The sequence below is a fragment of the Capra hircus genome, chromosome 6 (assembly GCF_001704415.2).
Source record: "Capra hircus breed San Clemente chromosome 6, ASM170441v1, whole genome shotgun sequence".
Classification (NCBI taxonomy): domain Eukaryota; kingdom Metazoa; phylum Chordata; class Mammalia; order Artiodactyla; family Bovidae; genus Capra; species Capra hircus.
In genome coordinates this window covers 5,402,507-5,421,298 of record NC_030813.1, presented here as the reverse complement: position 1 = coordinate 5,421,298, position 18,792 = coordinate 5,402,507, and positions in this window count along the sequence as shown.

Below are 18,792 nucleotides of genomic sequence, written 5' to 3'. Positions count from 1 at the left end.
GTATGGTTTCAGTGTGTCTGCCCTCTGATGCCCTCTTGCAACACCTACCATCTTACTTGGGTTTCTCGTAAAAGAACTGACAAGGGGAGAAATTGAATTGAGCTTCGAAGAAGGAACAGGATTTGTATAAACAGAGTAAAAAGAAGAGAGTAGATCTGACCAGAAGGTACAAAGAATCATTGTATTAGTTGTGGTCCTTTTGGTGGCTTAGCACAACAGATGTTTACTTCTTGCTCATGTAACAGTGCAAAGCTGGTGTCTTTCCATTCTGTGATTATTCAGACCCCTATGGACTTTCCATTGTCCGGCTGTGACATCTTTTAGGATCTTGTCATTATTTGAGACAAAGTAGAGGAAAGAAAATTGTGCCACGTCAAGTAAGTCAGAGGAAAACAAATTCTGTATGATATCACTTATATATAGAATATAGAAAAATGCAACAAACTTGTGAATATAACAAAAAAGAAACAGATTCATAGAGAATAAACTAGTGATTACAAGTGGGGCGAGGGAAGGTGGGAGGGGCAATATAGGGATAGGGAATTAAGAGGTACAAATAATGGATAAAATAAGCTACAAGGATATGTTGTACAATATAGGGTATCAGTTCAGTTGCTCAGTCATGTCTGACTCTTCGTGACCCCATGAACTGCAGCACTCTGGGCCTCCCTGTCCATCACCAACTCCCAGAGTCCAGCCAAACCCATGTCCATCAAGTCGGTGATGCCATCCACCCATCTCATCCTCTGTCATCCCCGTCTCCTCCTGCCCTTAACCTTTCCCAGCAACAGGGTCAAATCTAGGGTATAGCCAGTATTTTTTTTAATTAATTATTTTTGGCTGCCCTAGGTCTTTATAGCTATGTGCAGAATTTCTCTAGTTTCAGTGAGCTGGATGTGGGCCTCTCGTTGTGGTGGCTTCTCTTGTTGTGAGTACACGCAGGCCTCAGGATTTGTGGCTTGTGGGCCCTAGGGTGTGGACTCAGAAGTCATGGTGCCTGGGTTTAACTCTCTTCCCACCCCCCACTCCCCCTGCTCCAGCCATGTGGAATAGAGTATAAACTTTAAAAATTGTGAATAACTATATGCTATTACTGAAGGATATAATATAGTACATCAACTTTACTTCAAAAAAATATATAAAAAAGCATACATTCTTCTTGAACTCCTTGATTGTTCTTAACACACACAATTTCTGCTCATATTCTGTGGAAGACAACCAGACACTCAGCTACTCCAAAGTGCGTGGGAAAGGGAATCTCTGAGTGGACACCCACTTTCCAGTGACATAGAAGGGGAAGCACATATCTGTAGGTAAAAGGAGCTAAATGTTGGTGATTTGTTGGTCTCTGACTTTGCTTCTCTTTTCATTTCAATCTGAAAGCTTTTCCCTGAGGAATTTCTTCTGCAGAGATTCCTGACCCTCCTAAATGACTCCTATGTTTTATCTTTCATTTTAGTTCAGTTCAGTCGCTCAGTCGTGTCCAACTCTTTGTGACCTCATGAATCACAGCACGCCAGGCCTCCCTGTCCATCACTAACTCCTGGAGTTCACTCAAACTCACTTCCATCGAGTCGGTGATGCCATCCAGCCATCACATCCTCTGTTGTCTCCTCCTCCTCCTGCCCCGAATCCCTCCCAGAATCAGTCTTTTCCAATGCGTCAGCTCTTCACATGAGGTGGCCAAAGTATTGGAGTTTCAGCTTTAGCATCAGTTCTTCCAGTGAACAGCCAGGACTGATCTCATTTAGGATGGACTGGTTGGATCTCCTTGCAGTCCAAGGGTCTCTCAACAGTCTTCTCCAACACCACAGTTCAAAAGCACCAATTCTTCAGCACTCAGCTTTCTTCACAGTCCAACTCTCACATCCATACATGACCACTGGAAAAACCATAGCCTTGACTAGACGGACCTTTGTTGGCAAAGTAATGTCTCTGCTTTTGAATATGCTACCTAGGTTGGTCATAACTTTTCTTCTAAGGAGTAAGCGTCTTTTAATTTCATGGCTGCAATCACCATCTGCAGTGATTTTGGAGCCCCAGAAAATAAAGTCTGACACTGTTTCCACCGTTTCCCCATCTATTTCCCATGAAGTGATGGGACCAGATGCCATGATCTTCATTTTCTGAATGTTGACCTTTAAGGCAACTTTTTCACTCTCCACTTTCACTTTCATCCAGAGGCTTTTTAGTTTCTCTTCACTTTCTTCCATAAGGGTGGTGTCATCTGCATATCTGAGGTTATTGATATTTCTCCCGGCAATCTTGATTCTAGCTTGTGCTTCTTCCAGCCCAGCGTTTCTCATGATGTAAATAAGCAGGGTGACAATATACAGCCTTGACAATATACAGTACTTCTTTTCCTATTTGGAACCAGTCTGTTGTTCCATGTCCAGTTCCAGCTGTTGCTTCCTGACCTACATATAGGTTTCTCAAGAGGTAGGTCAGGTGGTCTGGTATTCCCATCTCTTTCAGAATTTTCCACAGTTTATTGTGATCCACACAGTCAAAGGCTTTGGCATAGTCAATAAAGCAGAAATAGATGTTTTTCTAGAACTCTCTTGCTTTTTCCTTGATCCAGCGGATGTTGGCAATTTGGTCTCTGGTTCCTCTGCCATTTCTAACACCAGGTTGAACATCTGGAAGTTCATGGTTCACATATTGCTGAAGCTGGCTTGGAGAATTTTGAGCATTTGTTTACTAGCATGTGAGATGAGTGCAATTGTGTGGTAGCTTGCGCATTCTTTGGCATTGCCTTTGTTTGGGATTGGAATGAAAACTGACATTTTCCAGTCCTGTGGCCGCTGCTGAGTTGTCCGAATATGCTGGCATATTGAGTACAGCACTTTCACAGCATCATCTTTCAGGATTTGAAACAGCTCAACTGGAATTCCATCACCTCCATTAGCTTTGTTCGTAGTGATGCTTTCTAAAGGCCACTTGACTTCACATTCCATGATGTCTGGCTCTAGATGAGTGATCACATTGTGATTATCTGGGTCATGAAGATCTTTTTTGTACAGTTCTTCTGTGTATTCTTGCCACCTCTTCTTAATATCTTCTGCTTCTGTTAGGTCCAGACCATTTCTGTCCTTTATCAAGCCCATCTTTGCATGAAATGTTCCCTTGGTATTTCTAATTTTCTTGAAGAGATCCCTAGTTTCTCCCATTCTGTTGTTTTCCTCTATTTCTTTGCATTGATCGCTGAGGAAGGCTTTCTTATCTCTGCTTGCTATTCTTTGGAACTCTGCATTCAGATGCTTATATCTTTCCTTTTCTCCTTTGCTTTTTGCTTCTCTTCTTTTCACAGCAATTTGTAAAGCCTCCTCAGACAGCCATTTTGCTTTCTTGCCTTTCTTTTCCATGGGGGTGGTCTTGATCCCTGTCTCCTGTACAATGTGTGATCTTATTAACCTCCTATTGAATCATCAGGATAAGATCCAGCTACTAAGGTTGGTACACCGAGTTCAGATTCTGGTTATTTTTTTTTAGTTCTACCCCAGTATTTCCTGATATATTTACCTAACTAGGCAATTCCAAACCTGGCATGTTTCCATACATCCTTGCCACTTTGTATAAAAACTCTTCTTTTTCCTCCTTTTCCTTGCTTCTTTCAGCTGTTGGTGTGTCCTTTCCTCCTGTCCCTCTCTAGAATGTTAAGATTTCTCCTGGAAAGACATCCTTGCTCCTCACTTCCTTCCTGAGACTGGGGTGGATGTGTTCCCCCCGGCACCTGTGCAGTCTTTCTACTAGGTCTCCTGTCTCTGTGCCATAAAGATTTTCTTCTGTCTCCTAGTTCTGAAACCATTAGGATCTCCTGGGAATTTTTAAGAACCATTAGTTAGCAACCCTCACTCCATAGCAGTGAAAAATCAGGGCTGAAATGTTTTAAAGGCTTTTGTTAGTGATTCTTGTGGGAATGCCATGTTGAAAATTGCTGCTGAAGGGAATTAAGTGTAGGGCATTGCTGCAAGGTCGTATCTATTGAAGGAATTTTTTAAATAAAAAATAGAGGAATGAAGGAGGGAAGAGGAACTACATGTGGGAAAAAAGAGGGGGAGTAGGAATAAATATTTACTAAATTCCACTTGGGCTTTTCAGGTGGCTTAGTGGTAAAGAATCCACCTGCCATTGCAGGAGACACAGATGTGGGTTCCATACCTGGGTCGGGAAGATCCCCTGGAGAAGTAAATGGTAACCCACTCCAGTATTCTTACCCCAAAAAATCCCATGGACAGAGGAGCCTGGCCGGTTACAGTCTGTGGGGTCACAGGGAGTCAGACATGACTGAGCACACACGTGCACATCTACCTAGTGCCAGGTGTTATACTGTATGGTTTAAATATATGAGATTTTTAATTGAGTTAAATAATTTGAAGTTTATCTCAGGCAACAGGCAAATCCTTACATATTTCTTGAGGGCCAAGTATTACATGAAAGTAATAGTTGTGGTTACAATGACACTAATTTGTGATGGTGTGCTAGGTAAACTCAAGGTATGAATGCGGTGAGATCAGTGCAAATTTAATAGCTTAACATTAGCACTAATTGAATCAAAATTGCATCATAATTTCTTTCTTTTTTTTTTTTTTAGTAAATGAGTTCATTCTTCCTCAGTGTATATTTCACTAAAGTCTTTTTTAATACTAACTTCTGAATATGACTTTCCATCGTTTCAGAGTATGTATGCTCGTGAAATCATTTATGTTTTTCTCCACGTTTGTCAGCCATATTGCTGATTAAGCAGATGGGGTGAAAATCATTCTTGCCCTATGCAAGCACATGAATCCTACATGTGAAATAGGTTGGAGTGGTATACACTGAGAAGGAAAATAGTTGAAAGGGAAAGATGGAGTAAAACTAAAATTAGAAAAATGTTACAAGTGCTTCTAATTTAAATTCTGATATTTAAATATTTTAAAGTTCCAGAAAGATGATTGGTACTTAATATTTGTTGAATTACTACTTCAAGTCTTTTCTACTGTATTAGGTTGAATAAGTCAGAGGTCAAGAAAAAAAAATATTGCTACATTCAAATATGAAGTCAGAAGCCTAAGTAGGTTAAAAAATTATTATGAGGAAATGGCTATTGAACCTGAACTATGGCTTACTGTTCATTTCAAATTCTCTAATTGATGCCAATGAAAAGCACCATATTTTACTGTTGAGTCACTAGATTAACCAAAGTTGAAAGCCGCCTTACCCCAGGACTTTCCAGATATTTATGTCACAAATTCAGCCCCTGTACGCCAGGAGAGAGCTGAACCTCAGAGGCAGTTGTGGATAAAGTAGAATAATTCACCTGCCAATGTTATGCCCAAGTCGGAAAATTTCCCAGTGACCACCAGGGAGCCGGTATCCGATGCAAAAGCAAGAGAGTTTTTATTGCCAAGCTCGAGCTGGGACTCCCACTGATATTGACGCAGTGGCTAAGGAGAGGAGCCCCGAGTTTTGGGTTACACTGCTTTTATAGGGAATATTCAGGTAAAAGGGTAAAAAGGAGGTGTTCAGGCTGAAGGATAACTGATTGGTTACTTTCTTCTATAGGGTTTGTGTGTGGATTCTTGATTGGTTTTTACTTTCAAGGTAAATCACAAGTTCCTGAACATCAAGTCAGGAGGTTTAACCTAAGGGCCAATTGGCTTGTGGGGCAAGATTGGGTAATATCCAAAGTCTAAATCTGTTTGCCCGGAACCTATACAAAATGGAGTTCTTTTACAAGATGGAATAGCTTAGGCTCTTCATTCCATTCTTCTCAATGACCCAAGACAGACCCAATCATGGGTCTGTGGTTAGCTTTATATTGTCTTTTACCAGGGGTAGGTTTGATAGGGCTGCATATTGGGACCTAAGCACCATAAGCTGCACCATGTTGATATGGCCTTTGATAGTTTATCAACCTATTTAGTAAACACGGTCCGAAGGTGAATAGCAAGAGTAAAATGATCAGGGGCCCAGCCAGAGAAGATATGAGAGTCGTGAGCCAGGGAAATGAACTGAACCAGGATTCAAACCAACTCTGAGACTTTTCTCTTTCTCTTTTTCTCTGAATCGGCCCTTCTCTTATCTTGGCCAGGGACTCCCTGACTGTCCCCAAGTGATTCACATAAAAACAACGTTCTTCCACTAACACAGTACATAGGCCCCCTGAGACTTCATACTCAAGATACTTCTTGGGAATTGGGGCGGAGGTCTCTTTCTTCTGTAACTTCTTCCTGCTGTGCATGGACGTAGGCCTGCCTAGCAGAGCAGAAGTCTCTCTACCTGTTCTAAGTTGGGGTTTTCCACATCTGAAACCAGCTTCTATCCTTGTAGTAACAGCAATTTAGTTGGCCCCTCTCAGAGATGAAATAGACAAGGGCCAAACAGGAGACCTAACAGGATGGTCATCTCTGGTCCCCGGAAACAGAAGTCAACATTTGGGGTGAGGGTTGCAGGGTCTGTGACCCCTTCTGATTGGTTGGTGGTGAGGCAACAGAGCTGTGCTCCAGGAATCTTGTGTTTACTCTGAAGTTACCATCTTCCAACTGGGTGAGGGCTCAAAGACATTGTTATGCATATTTCTTTGAGTAGGATCCCAGACTCTGTCTGGAGGCTGTACAAACCTTTGATTGTTTCTGTTTTTGTATACCCTCCCTTCCCTGATTAGCAATTGTTTGAATCTACACTTTGGAATTCAGGGAAGGTCAAGGAGGCTGAACAAAGTCTATATCCTACAGATAAGAAATGGAGAACACAGAACAGATCTGTACTCCAGAGCCCCACAGAGTCTCCCTCAGTTTTAATTTTATGAAAAGGCAAAATGATAGGATACCAAAAGAGAAACTCCCCAGGTCATTAGGTGCCCAATATGCTACTGGAGATCAGTGGAGAAATAACTCCAGAAAGAATGAAGGGATGGAACCAAAGCAAAAACAAGACCCAGTTGTGGATGTGACTGGTGATAGAAGCAAGATCCAATGCTGTAAAGAGCAATATTGCATAGGAACCTGGAATGTCAGGTCCATGAATCAAGGCAAATTGGAAATGGCCAAACAAGAGATGGCAAGGGTGAACGTCGACAATCTAGGAATCAGCGAACTAAAATGGACTGGAATGGGTGAATTTAACTCAGATGACCATTATATCTACTACTGCGGGCAGGAATCCCTCAGAAGAAATGGAGTAGCCATCATGGTCAACAAAAGAGTCCAAAATGCAGTACTTGGAGGCAATCTCAAAAATGACAGAATGATCTCTGTTCATCTCCAAGGCAAACCATTCAATATCACAGTGATCCAAGTCTATGCCCCAACCAGTAACGCTGAAGAAGCTGAAGTTGAACAGCTTTATGAAGACCTACAAGACCTTTTAGAACTAACGCCCAAAAAAGATGTCCTTTTCATCATAGGGGACTGGAATGCAAAAGTAGGAAGTCAAGAAACACCTGGAGTAACAGGCAAATTTGGCCTTGGAATGCGGAATGAAACAGGGCAAAGACTAAGAGTTTTGCCAAGAAAATGCACTGGTCACAGCAAACACCCTTTTCCAACAACACAAGAGAAGACTCTACCCATGGACATCACCAGATGGTCAACACCAAAATCAGATTGATTATATTCTTTGCAGCCAAAGATGGAGAAACTCTATACAGTCAACAAAAACAAGACCAGGAGCTGACTGTGGCTCAGATCATGAACTCCTTATTGCCAAATTCAGACTCAAATTGAAGAAAGTAGGGAAAACCGCTAGACCATTCAGGTATGACCTAAATCAAATCCCTAATGACTATACAGTGGAAGTGAGAAATAGATTTAAGGGCCTAGATCTGATAGATAGAGTGCCTGATGAACTATGGAATGAGATTTGTGACATTGTACAGGAGACAGGGATCAAGACCATCCCCATGGAAAAGAAATGCAAAAAAGCAAAATGGCTGTCTGGGGAGGCCTTACAAACAGCTGTGAAAAGAAGAGAGGCAAAAAGCAAAGGAGAAAAGGAAAGATACAAGCATCTGAAAGCAGAGTTCCAAAGAATAGCAAGAAGAGATAAGAAAGCCTTCCTCAGCGATCAGTGCAAAGAAGTAGAGGAAAACAAGAGAATGGGAAAGGCTAGAGATCTCTTCAAGAAAATTAGAAATATCAAGGGAACATGTCATGCAAAGATGAGCTTGATAAAGGACCGAAATGGTCTGGACCTAACAGAAGCAGAAGATATTAAGACGAGGTGGCAAGAATACACGGAAGAACTGTACAAAAATGATCTTCATGACCCAGATATCATGATGATGTGATCACTAATCTAGAGCCAGACATCTTGGAAAGTGAGATGAGTGCAATTGTGCGGTCGTTTGAGCATTCTTTGCATTGCCTTTCTTTGGAATTGGAATGAAAACTGACCTTTTCCAGTCCTGTGGCCACTGCTGAGTTTTTTGCTGGCATATTGAGTGCAGCAATTTCACAGCATCATCTTTCAGGATTTGCAACAGCTCAACTGGAATTCCATCACCTCCACTAGCTTTGTTCATAGTGATACTTTCTAAGGCCCACTTGACTTCACATTGCAAGATGTCTGGCTCTAGATTAGTGATCACATCATCATGATATCTGGGTCATGAAGATCATTTTTGTACAGTTCTTCCATGTATTCTTGCCACCTCGTCTTAATATCTTCTGCTTCTGTTAGGTCCAGACCATTTCGGTCCTTTATCAAGCTCATCTTTGCATGACATGTTCCCTTGATATTTCTAATTTTCTTGAAGAGATCTCTAGCCTTTCCCATTCTCTTGTTTTCCTCTACTTCTTTGCACTGATCGCTGAGGAAGGCTTTCTTATCTCTTCTTGCTATTCTTTGGAACTCTGCTTTCAGATGCTTGTATCTTTCCTTTTCTCCTTTGCTTTTTGCTTCTCTTCTTTTCACAGCTGTTTGTAAGGCCTCCCCAGACAGCCATTTTGCTTTTTTGCATTTCTTTTCCATGGGGATGGTCTTGATCCCTGTCTCCTGTACAATGTCACAAACCTCATTCCATAGTTCATCAGGCACTCTATCTATCAGATCTAGGCCCTTAAATCTATTTCTCACTTCCACTGTATAGTCATAAGGGATTTGATTTAGGTCATACCTGAATGGTCTAGCGGTTTTCCCTACTTTCTTCAATTTGAGTCTGAATTTGGCAATAAGGAGTTCATGATCTGAGCCACAGTCAGCTCCTGGTCTTGTTTTTGTTGACTGTATAGAGTTTCTCCATCTTTGGCTGCAAAGAATATAATCAATCTGATTTTGGTGTTGACCATCTGGTGATGTCCATGGGTAGAGTCTTCTCTTGTGTTGTTGGAAAAGGGTGTTTGCTGTGACCAGTGCATTTTCTTGGCAAAACTCTTAGTCTTTGCCCTGTTTCATTCCGCATTCCAAGGCCAAATTTGCCTGTTACTCCAGGTGTTTCTTGACTTCCTACTTTTGCATTCCAGTCCCCTATGATGAAAAGGACATCTTTTTTGGGCGTTAGTTCTAAAAGGTCTTGTAGGTCTTCATAAAGCTGTTCAACTTCAGCTTCTTCAGCGTTACTGGTTGGGGCATAGACTTGGATCACTGTGATATTGAATGGTTTGCCTTGGAGATGAACAGAGATCATTCTGTCATTTTTGAGATTGCCTCCAAGTACTGCATTTTGGACTCTTTTGTTGACCATGATGGCTACTCCATTTCTTCTGAGGGATTCCTGCCCGCAGTAGTAGATATAATGGTCATCTGAGTTAAATTCACCCATTCCAGTCCATTTTAGTTCGCTGATTCCTAGATTGTCGACGTTCACCCTTGCCATCTCTTGTTTGGCCATTTCCAATTTGCCTTGATTCATGGACCTGAAATTCCAGGTTCCTATGTAATATTGCTCTTTACAGCATCAGATCTTGCTTCTATCACCAGTCACATCCACAGCTGTGTATTGTTTTTGCTTTGGTTCCATCCCTTCATTTTTTTCTGGAGTTATTTCTCCACTGATCTCCAGTAGCATATTGGGCACCTAATGACCTGGGGAGTTCCTCTTTTGGTATCCTGTCATTTTGCCTTTTCATAGTGTTCATGGGGTTCTCAAGGCAAGAATACTGAAGTGGCTTACCATTCCCTTCTCCACGGACCACGCTCTTTCAGACCTCTCCACCATGACCCGCCCATCTTGGGTTGCCCCGCAGGCATGGCTTGGTTTCATTGAGTTAGACAAGGCTGTGGTCCTTGTGTGATTAGATTGACTAGTTTTCTGTGAGTATGGTTTCAGTGTGTCTGCCCTCTGATGCCCTCTTGCAACACCTACCATCTTACTTGGGTTTCTCTTACCTTGGGCGTGGGGTATCTCTTCACAGCTGCTCCAGCAAAGCACTGCTGCTGCTCCTTACCTTGGACATTTTATCAAAGAGATCAATTAAAAGGGTTTAGAACATTTGGTCAGATTTAGTCAATGTTGATAGGTGAATCACTTGAGGTAATTTCCTTGTTGACAAGCTTGTAACAGATAATATTTAACTTATATTTAACCTAGGTACAATGAAAATATTTTACTTAACGTTAATTACTCTAAGACATGTCTATATTAAATAGGTCAACAAACAAACATTAATATCAGGTATTTAACATTGAATATTTCCCAGTTCACATGAACCAGGAATTTATTGTTTAACTTTAGAATTACTTGATTTGTAAATGCTTACCTTTTCTTTTTAAGCCAAATAAATAGATGTCATATACAAATTAACCTCAAAAATATTACCCAGAGACAGAGACATACCAAGACATATTTAGACAGACACAGTGCAAGATCCTGCTTCAAGTCTTTTTTTTTTTTTCTTTTAATTTCTACACTGAGGTCATGAGCATGCATCTTGACCTCTTTAAAATGATCAGTAACCAAGGATAGAGGTGTGGGGCTAGAATGGCATTGCCCCATCGTCCCTGGATCAATCAGATATTGGTTAATTAACACAGACAAAACGAACAGCCACACAGACAGACAAAGAGACAGGAGAAATACACCTCCGGGAGTCCAGAATCAAAACCAAAAGATGACGGCCTGTGGCAGTTCAGCAGGACCGACCCACTGTCGTCTACAGAGAACAGGGACACTCCCTCCCCTCTGAGAGGGTCGGGGACATCTCCCAACGACCCCCACCAGTGACCCGTCGGCACGTCTGCCTGAGTCATATACCAGTCTCGGAAAATAGGCCCTGTCAGAAATGAAAAAAAAGACAGAAAAAAGCGTACCAGCTGCAGATGACTCTCTGGATCGGTCTTCCTGTGGAGCCGGTGGGAGATCTCGGACGAGCCCCCAAATGTTATGCCCAAGTTGCAAAGTCTCCCAATGACCACCAGGGAGCCGGTATCCGATGCAAAAGCAAGAGAGTTTTTATTGCCAAGCTTGAGCTGGGACTCCCACCAATACTGACACAGCAGCTAAGGAGAGGAGCCCCGAGTTTTGGGTTACACTGCTTTTATAGGGAATATTCAGGTAAAAGGGTAAAAAGGAGGTGTTCAGGCTGAAGGACAACTGATTGGTTACTTTAGGGGTGTTCAGGCTGAAGGATAACTGATTGGTTACTTTCTTCTATAGGGTTTGTGTGTGGATTCTTGATTGGTTTTTACTTTCAAGGTAAATCACAAGTTCCTGAACGTCAAGTCAGGAGGTTTAAACTAAGGGCCGATTGGCTCATGGGCAGTGGGGCAAGGTTGGGTAATATCCAAAGTCTAAATGTGTATGCCCAGAACCTTTACAAAATGGAGTTCTTTTACAAGATGGAATAGCTTAGGCTCTTCACCAATGTCAGAGATACAAGAGACGCAGCTTTGGTCCCTGGGTGAGGAAGATCCCCTGGAGGAGGAAATGGCAACCTAGTCCAGTATTCTTGCCTGGAAAATTCCAAGGACAGAGGAGCCTGGTGGGCTACAGTCCATAGGGTTGCAAAGAGTCAGACATGTCTGAGGGTACACACACACACAGACACACACAGATACACACACACATTGCTTTTCCAGGCAAAGCAGAACACTGTAGGCTTGTGCCCCTGAAAAACTGTGTCTCCCCACCTGAGAGGATTTGGTAAGTTTTACAGCATTGTTTCAAGGGAAGTGGTTGTTGATACGATCAAGGTATGTGCAGGGCCAGGCATGCCAACCAGGCTCCTCGGTCCATGGAACTTTCCAGGCAAGAATCCTGGAGTAGGTTGCCATTTCCTCCTTTAGGCAGTCTTCCCAACTCATGGGTCAAATGTGCATCTCCTGTGTCAGCAAGCAGACTCTTGACCGCTAATCCACCCTACGAGAAGCCCATATGCGGGGCTCAGTTCAGTTCAGTTCAGCCGCTCAGTCGTGTCCGACTCTTTGCGACCCCATGAATTGCAGCATGCCAGGCCTCCCTGTCCATCACCAACTCCTGGACTTCACCCAGACTTGTGTACATTGAGTCAGTGATGCCATCCAGCCATCTCATCCTCTGTCGTCCCCTTCTTCTGCCCCCAATCCCTCCCAGCATCAGAGTCTTTTCCAGTGAGTCGCCTCTTCACATGAGGTGGCCAAAGTACTGGAGTCTCAGCTTTAGCATCATTCCTTCCAAAGAACACCCAGGACTGGTCTCCTTCAGAATGGACTGGTTGGATCTCCTTGCAGTCCAAGGGACTCTCAAGAGTCTTCTCCAACACCGCAGTTCAAAAGCATCAATTCTTCGGCGCTCAGCCTTCTTCACAGTCCAACTCTCACATCCATACATGACTACTGGAAAAGCCATAGCCTTGACTAGACGGACCTTAGTCGGCAAAGTAATGTCTCTGCTTTTGAATATGCTATCTAGGTTGGTCATCACTTTTCTTCCAAGGAGTAAGCGTCTTTTAATTTCATGGCTGCAGTCACCATCTGCAGTGACTTTGGAGCACTAGCACTCCTGTAATCTGGTCTCAGGTTAGCTCTTGATGAGTTTCTTGGTTCCTTTAACCTGGCCTTAGGTGGTCTTCCCTGGAATGAAGAATGCTAACTCCACTTTTTGGGGATTTTAGTTCTGTAAAGTGTTCAAAGAAATTGCTTTCTGTATCCCTTGAGGCGGGACCAGTACCTAACCCAAGACTGTACTATTGTTTCTTTACTGCCCCTCCCTTGTCTCTGCATCCCCTCCCTTCCCTGATTAGCAACTGTTTGAACTTGCCTTTGGGGACTCAAGGGAGCTCAGGGAGGCTTGAATTTATTACCTACAAACAAGAAATGGGGGACACAGAAGGACTTCTGTGCCCTGGTGCCCACAGGGCCCTGCTCAGTTTCAATATGTGAACATCTATAGAAGCTAACTTGTATTATGTATTTCCTTGTGCCAGTTTTCATAGTGAAGACAGAGGCATATTTGCTTTTTCTGTAGTTGATTCAATAACTGAAATTATTAAATCTCAGACAAAAGAAAGATGCAGTGTCAGGTTGTGCTGGAAGTATAGAATTATGCTAAATAAAAATATGATGTATTTAACATTTAACCTATTTGTTTATGAAGAAAAGAGGAATATATATTTGTATGTGTATTACATTTCTCAACTCACAGCCATATCATTGCCTCAGTATATGATCACTGGTTCTTCAAACAATATCCCCAAAATACTATACAAGTTAGGCAATAAATACGTTTGTATGTTGGATGGACTTTGGAAAACCATTGTTTCTGTTGACTACTGGCTATGCGAATTTGTTTCTAATATTATTTTCAATGATTGTACACCTCTGAGTCATATTTCTCATTTGCTACAATTTCCTAAAGTCACACATTATATGATTCATTCATATAGATATATGTATACAACGTATGTACACAACATACCTACATGTAGGAATGTCTTTGAACTTACTTCCATTTTTTCTGAAATGATACGATATTCAGGGGAAATGTATCTATTATCTCTCATCAACAGTAAGCCTCAGCAAAAAATAGGCACAAATAAATATAAAATTATAGTTTTATACATATTTTTAGCTACATTAATAGATGGCCTCTAAAATAGAAAAATATGATGTTAGTATTTTTTGTTGTTGCCAAAGATATTTTTCATGTGAGATAGAATGGTCAAGTATGTTTAAAACAAAAACATGAAGAGGAGTGAAAGCGATTTGACTACTTCTGCTCTCCATCATTTATCTCCTTCCTCCACAGTCTACTACTGTGCTTGCCTGATTGTCTACAGGCCAAAACTCCTTAACTTATCTACTCTTTTTGTCATGTAATGCAATGTAATTGTATCACAACATATGAGATTTAATCCAGAATATTTTTTAGGCTTAAAACTTTACCTAAGTATTTACGTTTAGTTGTTGTTTACTTGCTAAGTTGTGTTTGACTCTTTGAGACCCTTGGACTGCAGCATGCCAGGCTTCCCTATATCTGTGAGAATAGCTTTAAGAAATCTGATTTTGGGGAAAAGTCGGGGAATGAAACGACAGTGTGAGGTGCTGGTCCCTTCAAAGCACAGACATCTGAGGTTACCTTTGTTCTTCTATTTATCTTAATGAATTTGTGAGATATCACTGTGCCACAATAAATAGAATAACAAACTTCTATCCTGTAATTTTCATAGTTCATCTTTTAGGATTCTCCTTTGCATGGAATGCTCTCCTTCCTTACATTTTTGCTTTGTTCACTGCTTTTCATAATCCACGGCTTAGACAATATACAGGAACATCTCATAGCACCCCTGTACCAGTCAGTTCTATTCCATTACTCTACTTTTTTTGCATTGTAGTAAGTAATTGATGTTTTTGAACTGTGGTACTGGAGAAGACTCTTGAGAGTCCATTGGACTGCAAGGAGATCCAACCAGTACATCCTAAAGGAAATCAGTCCTGAATATTCATTGGAAGGACTGATGTTGAAGCTTATACTCCAATACTTTGGCCACCTGATGTGAAGAGCTGACTCATTTGAAAAGACCCTGATGCTGGGAAAGATTGAAGGCGGGAGGAGAAGGGGACGACAGAGGATGAAATGGTTGGATGGCATCACTGACTCAATGGACGTGAGTTTGGGTAAACTGCGGGAGTTGGTGATGGACAGGGAGGCCTGGCTTACTGCAGTCCATGGGGTTGGAAAGAGTCCAACATGACTGAGCGACTGAACTGAAGTGAAGTGAAGTACTTGTTTGCCATGATTGGAATGTGAACTCCATGAAAGCAGGTAAATTGTCCGTCTTTTATACAAATGAGCCTCTTGCATCTTTGATTTCAGGGGAACACATGTTTCTTCAAGATTCTGGCAGTTTAGACCACCCAGGGTTGCCTGTAGCATAGTAACATCGTCACGTGACTAGGGAAAGCCATCTTCTTTGCAGAGCTTTTTTGGAAAGTCATCTTGTCTTGGTGAGATGACCTCATAGGTGCAAAGCTTGGCAGGTAGAATGACCTATCATATGGACCAGAAAAGCATGCAATTCCTGTGGGTACCCCCATGCTGGGATACTCCACTGATTGGATAATCTGCACAATCTGATAAGTAGTGGTACTGGTCTTGTTTCTGCTATAGTTCCCACCATTATGAAGACCTTGGGGTTTTGGAAATAATAGGGAGATATCGCATCTAAACTCAGAGAAGTGAGTCATCTCTGGTGGCAGGATGTATGTCTCTCTAACCTCTCCATTGCCACCAACTTACGCTGTGATAAGGACAAGGTCTGTGCCTTACTGTATGGCAAAAGTGTGGGTCTTATTCATTTCTGATTCTCCATCACCTAGCATTCAAAGTTGTTCAAGAAGTTTAAACTCATGTTAAAGAAAGAGGGAGGACTAGAAAAAAAGGGTAAATGCAACGAGGAAAGAAGGGAGGGAAAGAGGGAAGGAAGGAAGGGGAGGAGTGAGGGGAGAAGAATAAGAGTCAAGTCGTATAGACTTGACCTGGACTTGATTCACTCGCAGGTATATATATTAGAAATTGTATTGACCTAACAGAAGCAGAAGGAAATGGCAACCCACTCCAGTATTCTTGCCTGGAAAATCCCATGGATGGAGGAACCTGGTTAGGCTACAGTCAATGGGGTCGTAAAAGTCAGACATGACTGAGAGACTTCACTCACTTCACTCACTCAACGGAAGCAGGAGATATTAATAAGAGGTGGCAAGAATACACAGAAGAACTGAACAAAAAGGATTTTCATGATCCAGATAATCACAATGGTGTGATCATTCACCTAAGCCAGACATCCTGGAATGTGAAGTCAAATGGGCCTTAGGAAGAATCACGATGAAGAAAGTTAGTGGAGGTGATGGCATTCCAGTTGACCTGTTTCAAATCCTGAAAGATGATGCTGTGAATATGCCAGCAAATCTGGAAAACTCAGCAGTGGCCACAGGGCTGGAAAAGGTCAGTTTTCATTCCAATCCCAAAGAAAGGCAATGCCAAAGAATGCTCAAACTACCGCACAATTGCACTCATCTCACATGCTAGTAAAGTAATGCTCAAAATTCTCTAAGCCAGGCTTCAACAATAAGTGAACCATGATCTTCCAGATGTTCAAGCTGGTTTTAGAAAAGGCAGAGGAACCAGAGATCAAATTGTCCACATTTGCTGGATCATGGAAAAAGCAAGAGAGTTCTAGAAAAACATCTGTTTCTGCTTTATTGACTATGCCAAAGCCTTTGACTGTGTGGATCACAATAAACTGTGGAAAATTCTGAAAAAGTTGGAAATTCCTGACCACCTGACTTGCCTCTTGAGAAATCTGTATGCAGGTCAGGAAGCAACAGTTAGAACTGGACATGGAACAACGGACTGGTTCCAAATAAAAAAAAGGAGCACTTCAAGACTGTATATTGTCACCCTGCTTATTTAACTATATGCAGAGTACATCATGAGAAACGCTGGGCTGGATGAAGCACACACTGGAATCAAGATTGCCAGGAGAAATATCAATAACCTCAGATATGCAGATGACACCACCCTTATGGCAGAAAGTGAAGATGAACTAAAGAGTCTCTTGATGAAAATGAAAGAGGAGAGTGAAAAAGTTGGCTTAAAGCTCAACATTCAGAATACCAAGATCATCGCATCTGGGCCCATCACTTCATGGAAAATAGATGAGGAAACATTGAAAACAGTGACAGAATTTATTTTGGTGGGCTCTAAAGTCACTGCAGATTGTCATTGCAGCTATGAAATTAAAAGACACTTGCTCCTTGGAAGGAAAGTTATGACCAACCTAGACAGCATATTAAAAAGCAGAGACATTACCTTGCCAACAATGGTCCATGTAGTCAAAGCTATGGTAGTCAAAGCTATGGTTTTTCCAGTAGTCATGTATGGATCTGAGAATTGGACTATTAATAAATTGAGCACCAAAGAATTTATGCTTTTGAACTGTGGTGTTGGAGAAGACTCTTGAGAGTCCCTTGGACTGCAAGGATATACTACCAGTCCATCCTAAAGCAAATCAGTCCTGAATATTCATTGGAAGAACTGATGTTGAAGCTGAAACTCCAATATTTGGCCACCTGATGCAAGGAACTGACTCATTTGAAAAGATCCTGATGCTGAGAAAGATTGAAGGCAGGAGGAGAAGGGAGCTACAAAGGATGAGATGGTTGGATGGCATCACCGACTCAATGGTCATGAGTTTGAGTAAACTCCAGAAGTTACTCATGGACAAGGAGGCCTGGTGTGCTGTGGTCCATGGGGATGCAAAGAGTTGAACATGACTGAGGGACTGAATGGAACTAAACTGAACCAAATCTTATCACACATCCACAGATGTCCCCATCCTTGAGAATCATCAACACAGATTTGTTGACTCATCTATGACAGCCTTGTTCTAGTACCAATTGTTTCAACTCTGGGCCTGTTCATCTGGTCTCTCCACCTCTTTGCCTCTGCATCTCTTAGCTTCTTTTACCTGATGTCCAAAGACTGTTTTGGGCACTTTTCTGCTAAATCTTGACATCCTCCTTTGCATAGATTTATAGCTTCCTTTGAAAGTGAAAGTGGAGAGTAAAAAAGTTGGCTTAAAGCTCAACATTCAGAAAACGAAGATCATGGTATCCGGTCCCATCACTTCATGGGAAATAGATGGGGAAACAGTGGAAACAGTGTCAGACTTTATTTTTGGGGGCTCCAAAATCACTGCAGATGGTGACTGCAGCCATGAAATTAAAAGACACTTACTCCTTGGAAGAAAAGTGATGACCAACCTAGATAGCATATTCAAAAGCAGAGACATTACTTTGCTGACTAAGGTCCGTCTAGTGAAGGCTATGGTTTTTCCTGTGGTCATGTATGGATGTGAGAGTTGGACTGTGAAGAAGGCTGAGCACCGAAGAATTGATGCTTTTGAACTATAGTGATGGAGAAGACTCTTGAGAGTCCCTTGGACTGCAAGGAGATCCAGGCAGTCCATTCTGAAGGAGATCAACCCTTGGATTTCTTTGGAAGGAATGATGCTAAAGCTAAAACTCCAGTACTTTGGCCACTCATGCAAAGAGTTGACTCATTGGAAAAGACTCTGATGCTGGGAGGGATTAGGGGCAGGAGGGGAAGGGGACAACAGAGGATGAGATGGCTGGATGGCATCACTGACTTGATGGACATGAGTCTGAGTGAACTCTGGGAGTTGGTGATGGACAGGGAGGCCTGGTGTGCTGTGATTCATGGGGTCGCAAAGAGTCGGACACAACTGAGCCACTGAACTGAACTGAACTGAATAGCTTCCTTTTCTCATGCCTAAAACTACCCTGAGAATAATGAAGAGAGTTTGCAATCTACATTGCCTTTATCAGTGTGTCAGGGGAAGCCCACTGCCCTGTACCCAGAAATTAAATAAG